The sequence below is a fragment of the Podarcis tiliguerta genome (assembly GCF_965153285.1).
Source record: "Podarcis tiliguerta genome assembly, chromosome: 7".
Classification (NCBI taxonomy): domain Eukaryota; kingdom Metazoa; phylum Chordata; class Lepidosauria; order Squamata; family Lacertidae; genus Podarcis; species Podarcis tiliguerta.
Window position 1 is genome coordinate 37,310,014 of NC_139540.1, and position 7,346 is coordinate 37,317,359.

Genomic DNA, 7,346 nt, shown 5'->3' on the forward strand with positions numbered 1-7,346 from the left:
GAGGAGCCAGTCGGCTTCTCTCCTCCCGCCCCCAGGCCAGCATTTCTGGATCCCTTCCCTCCACCCATACACCCAGCGCTCCTACATCACCTTCTTCAGGACTGGCACAAGCAGCCACTGCCAATTGTGTGCGTTCTCGTCACTGAAGAACTCTTACTTTATCAGCAGCTCCAGCATCCTCCCCACGCCGTCCAGCGCCCTGTGAGGGGATGCCGTGGCAGTCACTTCTGGGGCAGAGCCGCTTGGAGTTGCTCTGGGGCCCAGAGCGGTGGCCGCAGGTGACACCCAGTACTGGAGGAGGGGTGGTTGCTGTGGCAGCAGGGCGTTCCCTCACTCAGTGGGGGCCATGGCAGGACACCTGGAAGCAGAGAAGGGGGTCTACTGCATCAGACCAACACAGCTACCTGCCAGAATCCAGAATGACTGTAAAATTATTGAAGTGTATAAACCTGGAAATCATAAATATATATATATTTTAAGAGCCATGTGTTGCTTCTCTCCCTTTGGGAAAGTGAATTCTCACACTTATTGTTAAATTGAGCAGAGGGAGAGAGACAGCGAGAGAGCGAGAGAGCGAGAGCGAGAGAGAGAGAGAGAGAGAGAGAGAGAGAGAGAGATTCCTTGCCAGTGATGGGAGATTGAGAATTGGAGTAATTGTTCTGCGGTATTATAGCAGTGGACAATGTTGTAGTGCAACTTTTGATTTTGTTTGTAATGTATCGTTATTACTTGTTTTATTATTAAATAAATGTGCAAAAATTTAGGGAAGATCAGAAACCTATGGTTTTTTGTTTTTCGGTTCTATTTGCCTTTTACTTCCCATGTTTTAATATTAAATAAATGTGCAAAAAATGAATAAATCCCTCTTCACAGGGATCTCATGTTTTGAAGTTCTCACCCTGGCCACCAGGGGGTATACACAATACCAGGGTTTTTTTTTATCTGCCTGTGGTTTTTATCTGCATTTTAGTAGCTTTTAAGTGGTTTTAATGGCTTTTAATGGGCTTTAACTCTTCTTCAAGTGATTCATTAAGCGGCTAGTGAACATAAGTTACATGTGCTTTTTATGTTTTCTGGTTCTGTTTGGCTTTTACAAGCCATGGATATTTGTTCTAATGACTGAATCATAGACAGAGTACTTCCAGTACTATTCCTACCTTTACTCCTTACTCAAGAACTGGTTTTCTGTGACTGAATATGTTATTGTGCAATATGAATGTTCTTGTAGGTGTGACTCCATATTTTATGTTTGATTACAAATGGCCACAACTTTCCAGAAGCAGCCTCCCCAAGCCTTCTCTCTTTTTCACAATGCTTGGTTTCTTCATACAGATGGCACACCCATCACAGTCTCTTTAAACCTCCACATAAAGGGACGTGTCTCTATACTGGTGGAAATTAGCCTACAAAAAAGTGCACCAGACAAGACTTCTGCTGCTCCCACAGAGAGGTGACTGAAATAACGGCAATTTAGGCTTACCAGGAATGTAAGTAAAAGGTTTTGTTCATAGAATCATAAAATGTAGAGTTGGAAGGGGCCCAAAGGGTCATCTAGTCAACCCCCTGCAAGCTCAACAAACAATCCTTGCTTAGTTTTGCAAATGTCAGTTCCTGTGCATGGGTCAGCAGAGAAAGAGAGAGAAATGCTGTCTTGTCTGTGTGCATGTGTAAAAATTAGTTGTATGAACATCTTAGCCCAGGGGTCCTCAGGCTGGTTCACTGTCCCTCAGACACTGTTGGGGGCTGGACTATAGTTTGAAAAAAATATGTTCCTATCCACACTGCACATATTTTATTTGTAGTGCACAAAAAACGGGGGAAATACAATATTTAAGATGAAGAATGATTTTAATCAACATAAACTTATAAGTATTTCAATGGGAAGTATGGGCCTGCTTTTGGTTAATGAGGTGGTCAATATTGCTAATGCTCGTCCCTACAACCCAGCCTACACATGGATCACCCTCACCCCCATGGCCCAGCCTACATGCAGGCCTTCCATGACCCCATCCCCACAATCCAGCCTATACATGTGTCTGCCTGCACACACCCATCCCCACAACCCAGCTTACACACGTCTCCCTAACCCCCTTCCACATGACCCAGCCTATGCATCTGCTTCCCTAACCCAGATCCCCACAACCCAGCCCGCACCCATGTCTCCTTAAGCCCCATCCTCACGAACCAACTTGCCTGCGTGTCTCCCTAACCGCCACCCCTCCCAGCTGGCACTCCTGTCCTCCAACCCCAAATCCCCACACGCCAGCCTGCCCACATGTCTCCCTACACCCGATCCCCACAGCGTGGCCTGCTCGAGTGTCACCTGTCCCCATGACTCCCGACTCACTGCGGGGGCTGGAGTGGCCCATGTTGACGTTCATAGTGCCCGGCGACGAGTTGCGCCCGATCACCACCGTCGCCTGGTGCATCACAAACTCCATGTTGTAGCCCTGCAGGCACACCAGATCAGGGGATCAGAGCTGGCACCAGGCCCTGGGGAGGTGAGGCAGGCACCCCGGAAGGTGGCGCATCACGCTGCAGCACCAGCAAGGCCCTCGCGTCAGCCCTGTCCTTGCCAGTGGCTGCAGCCATCTCAGTGCAGCGGGGGGGGGGGGGCGGTGGAGGCCGAGGCAGGCAGGCAGGCAGACAGGGACAGCCGGTGACTACGCACTGCCGGCCTCCGGGGCGGGAAGATGGGTGGATGGGCAGGGAGAGGCCTGGGATGCCCCGGCGGCACGCTCACAGGCGGGCAAGGAGGCTACAAGTGGGAGATGGGGCGCATGGGGTCAAGGGCATGTGGGGCACCTCTCTCCTCCGCAATCCCCTCCCGACCCCGGGCGAGCCAGGTTTAGGGCTCTGGCAGGCTGGATCCGGCCCGCAGATGTAGTTTGAGGACCCCTGTCTTAGCCTGTTTCTACACTTTCGACTTAAAACACAGTTGGATATTTGTTTCTTTCAGTCAGGGTTGATTTGAAGCTGGTTTATGGGGAAACAAATCAACACACAGTATTTCATAAGAAGGAATGGGATAGATAAGGATGGTAGCTAATGTCAAGTGTACACTACTGTCCAAAGTAGTTAACTCTACACCTGGAAGTATAAAAGCAGAATATTGTTTTCCTTTTGGTTTCCCTCTCTTTCAGTTCTAAATTGTATTCTGCCTACTGACTTGCTCATTCTATAGGACCAGAGATAGGGTTCATTATATAGTCTTTTGTGCATTATGTTCATCACTCAGCTTTCCCTCTCCGTAACTTGTTGACACCACAAAAAACCTATGCATTTTATGTAGTGCTGCACAAAGTTCTGCTCATGCAATAGGACTTCATCTCCCCACCAGGTGCCCCAGAATCTGCCCTGGAGGGTTCCTCCAACCCCCTCCCCCAGTGGAAGACCCAATAAGCACTGTACGCTCTTAAGCTTCAGTAAAACTATTACTGAAGAACTTCTGATGTTGTGTGATTTATTGCAACTCTGCACGTGAATGCGACTCCATCCTACTCTGCTATTTTTACCCATGCCCTGCTGTGCTGTTTTCAGGCATGGAACAGGCTGTTTTTTGTCACTAGCCCTGTGAGCCCTTGCCATTCTAAGAGAACGAGGGAGATGTTCATAGTGAGTTCAGGCACCTCCTTTTCTGGAAAAATAGCACTGAGCATAGTGAAATATAACTCAATAGCATTTCTGCAGTTTTCCTCACATAGCTGGAGGTAACAACCGTGCAGGAAAACTAATACGTACCAAGGACCTAGACAGCATAATGATGATACTAAAACACTCACTTGCTGGATCATCACCTTGTCGTGGTGAGTAGGGTTGCACATTTCTAGGACCCTCCAAATATCAATGAGGCTTAAATTGTCTGCTATGTGAAAAAAGGCATTGGGTATCGCTTTTTCTTATAGTCATACCCCATTCCAGGGAAGCTACACTATTCATATGTCCCATCAGTATGATATTTCAATTCATATTTTCCAATAGAATTTCTTCAAGGCCAATTTTTTCTCATTTGGTGCATATACACCTACTGTATTAGCAATATTTTTTGAGTTATCAATATTCTTCCTTGTTCCTCTTTGGATCCAGTTCAGGTTTTATATACATTACCATGCCTCTCTTCTTTGTTGCATCAAAGGCTACAAAGTCCTTTCCCAATATTTTTATTAATCAAAATCCTTCTATGTTTCTTCACAATGTGTGTTTCTTGAAATCAAATCACATCCAAATTTAACTTTTTAACCACATGTTCAATCTTGTTTCTTTCAGTTTTATTATTAAGTCCATTTACAGTCATTTTGTTCTTTGTTTATTTGTCTCTTGTCTCAACCTCTGTTGGTTCTTCTTCCTGTCCTGCTTCCAAACCAAATGCCCTTTCTCCTGCTAATTCTTTTTCATATTTTCTCCAGAATTAGTCTGCTTCAGTGGGATCCCAACACCTTTGTTTTCTTCCTTTATGTGTAAAAGATTGTGCATCAGGCTATACCCAACAATAAGGGATTTTGTTATATTTCAGTGTATCTGCCAAATATTTGAAATTTACTCTTTTCTTTAACAACCTCATCAGGATTTATTTCAAGATTATTATTTTCTGCTTGATGATCTGGAGATTTTTCTGGTAGTGAATCTGTATTACTCTGTTCTGAATTCTCTTTGCTAAAAAAAACCAAACAGTCACTCAGCAGTTTTTTGGTTTTTTTTTGCTTTAGCCTATCTAGATTTCTCATGAAATATTTTGTCCACTGCCACACTAACCGTTTCTTCTTCCAATTCAATCATGTTAGCAATTTTATTATTTTTTCACTTAATTCCACTATCACATCTTCTGAAACACCTCTGAGACAAAGAATCAGATCTTTTTGATTTAATTCCAAAGCAGAGGTCTGAGTTTGTGTCACTTGAGAGTGGGGAGAGTTGAGCACAACCTCTCAGACACCTTTCAGTTCTAAGCAACTGGATAAAATCAGAGGGCAATGGAAGGGCAAGAGGGGAAATGTGGGAGTTTGGCATCCTTCCTGCTATGGGAGGGGCAAAACTTGTATTGGCCATGATTTTTTCAGCAAAGGGAAAAAAAAGGAAAGGAAAAAAATCTCTTTCCCCCTCCTTCCTCCCCTCTCTCCCTTCTTCCTTCCTCCCCTTCCCCTCCTCCTTTTAAAGGTTCAAAAAATAATAATTCCAGTTATTATTTAAAATAACTAAATCATTTTAAATAATTACACTGATATTTTAAACTTTAATTCTCAATTTCTATATGAAAAGAAAGAGGGGGGAAGAAAAATAAGTAAAGTAAGAAAAGAAAAACTTACTTTTTCAATACTTGTAATTTTATCATAATGTCCTTTCTTTTGGTAAAATGTTCCTTTAAAAAATGAAAAACAAAGTAGAAAAACCTGTTATCATTTTTCCAGCCACACTGCGCTACTATGTTTCCGTCTTACTCTGCTTTCCCACATTGTGCTTCCCCCTTATCTGTTATTTTGATTTCTTATTTTCTGTTTTCCCTCGTTCACTACAAATTATTCACAAGATTTCACAGGATATAAGAAAAGAAAAAAATTAATTAAACAAAATAAGAAAAGCCTTTAATGCCAACTTTTTTCTTTTTTAACTCAAACAAAGGTCTCCTTTTCCATTCCCAAAAACCATATCACTTAACAGTGTGTCTTTCTTCAGCCTCTTCAAAATGCCCTTGTATTATCCACTTGTATATAGTCATAAAAAATAAAACACACACACACACAGTTTAGAGTCTTTCAAACCAAGTCTCCTTTCCCCCTTTGTATTGTTCAAAGAGTCCACCCATTGATTCATATAAAAAAAGAAAAGAAAATTACATTGCCTCCAGACTATGTTTAGTGTCCGTCAGACCCAAATAATATAAAAATAAAGAAAATAACCATCCATTTTGATGTTTTTGAGCCTTTCCAGATCTTATTTTAACTTTTTAAAACCAAATTAAATCCACAGTGTCTGTCTCCTTTAGTTCATAAAAAGGAATAAAGGAAATAAAAAACAATCCTTAAGATATTAAAAACAGCAACCCACAAAGTCCACGTTGCAATTTCTTCTCTTTCCCTCCCCAATATTTCAAGTTCTTTGCAGTTTGGCTCGCTTGCTGGAAAATATTTATAAAGCATAAAAGTTATGCATCCAGTACTTAGGCAAATCATAGTTTTAGCTCAGTTCATAGACTGGAATGCTTCTAAAAATAACTATTAGCAGTATTTTTTTCCCGTTCTTGTTTCAGTCCCTGCAGGTATTTTTCCAATACCTGCGTTTGGAGAGAGGGGTGGATAGATCTCCTCTTTACCACCCTAGTGTGGATCCAATTATTTTATTTTTGATAATTTAAATGTCTTTACATTTTTGATAATTTAAATGTCTTTACATTGTAAAATTTCTTTTATTTTGAAGAAGCTGTTGCTTCAATGGCGGCTCTTGAGGCAGTTTGCTGTGGATCTTGATGGTGCTGTGTGTCTGTGCTCAATCTCGGAGCTCCCATGGCTCCCTGCAAAGCTTTCCTTTGACACTGCTGGATCCTTCGGAACCCAAACTTTTCCTTCAGACTTTTTTTTGAGTAGGTGCTTTACCCGTGCTCCCTTCCTATCTCCTCGCAGCAAGCGGGCTGTTCAGGACGAGTGGTCTCCATCGTCCGCCATTATCCGCAGTCGACCTGGAAGTCACTAGTTATTAGTCACTACTAGCCATCAAAAGTTTTCTCTGCTCATTTCAGGAAGCAATCTTCAATAGTCATGAAAAAGCATCTTCTATTATTAAACTATGAAGCAGAGGGAGATTGAAAGTTTCTTTTCTTTCGAAGCCTCTAAAGAGTGTAAGAAGAGCTTGTTGGATCAGGCCAATGCTTCAGGAAGCATTGTCTAGTCTTCAGTATTCATGAAAAAGCATCTTCTATTATTAAACCAAGGAGCAGAGGCCTCTTAAGAGCATAAGAAGAAGTTGCTGTATCCAGCCAGTGATCCCATCTAGTCCAGCATGCTGTTCTCACAGTGGCCGTTTAAAAACATTTTTAAACTGCATTAGGCTATTGTCATAAAAGTCTCCAAGAGTCTCCTGAAAGAGAAAAGCAAGGACCCCTGCCAAATCTCTGCTGAAAAGGTGTTCCACAGTATGGGAGCGGTGACACTAAATACCCAACATCCGGCTGAGGCAGAAGACACCATTGATGGAATCTTTTGAGGAGCTGGAGCTGGTGTTTATAAGTGGTTCATGTTTCACAAGCATACAGTAAGGTTGTTAGTACAATAGCTTTGTAAACAAGCATTTTGGTTTCCCTGCGAAGGTCCTCAAAGACTCAAAAGCAAAATCAGAAGCATACTCAACCTCAAAGC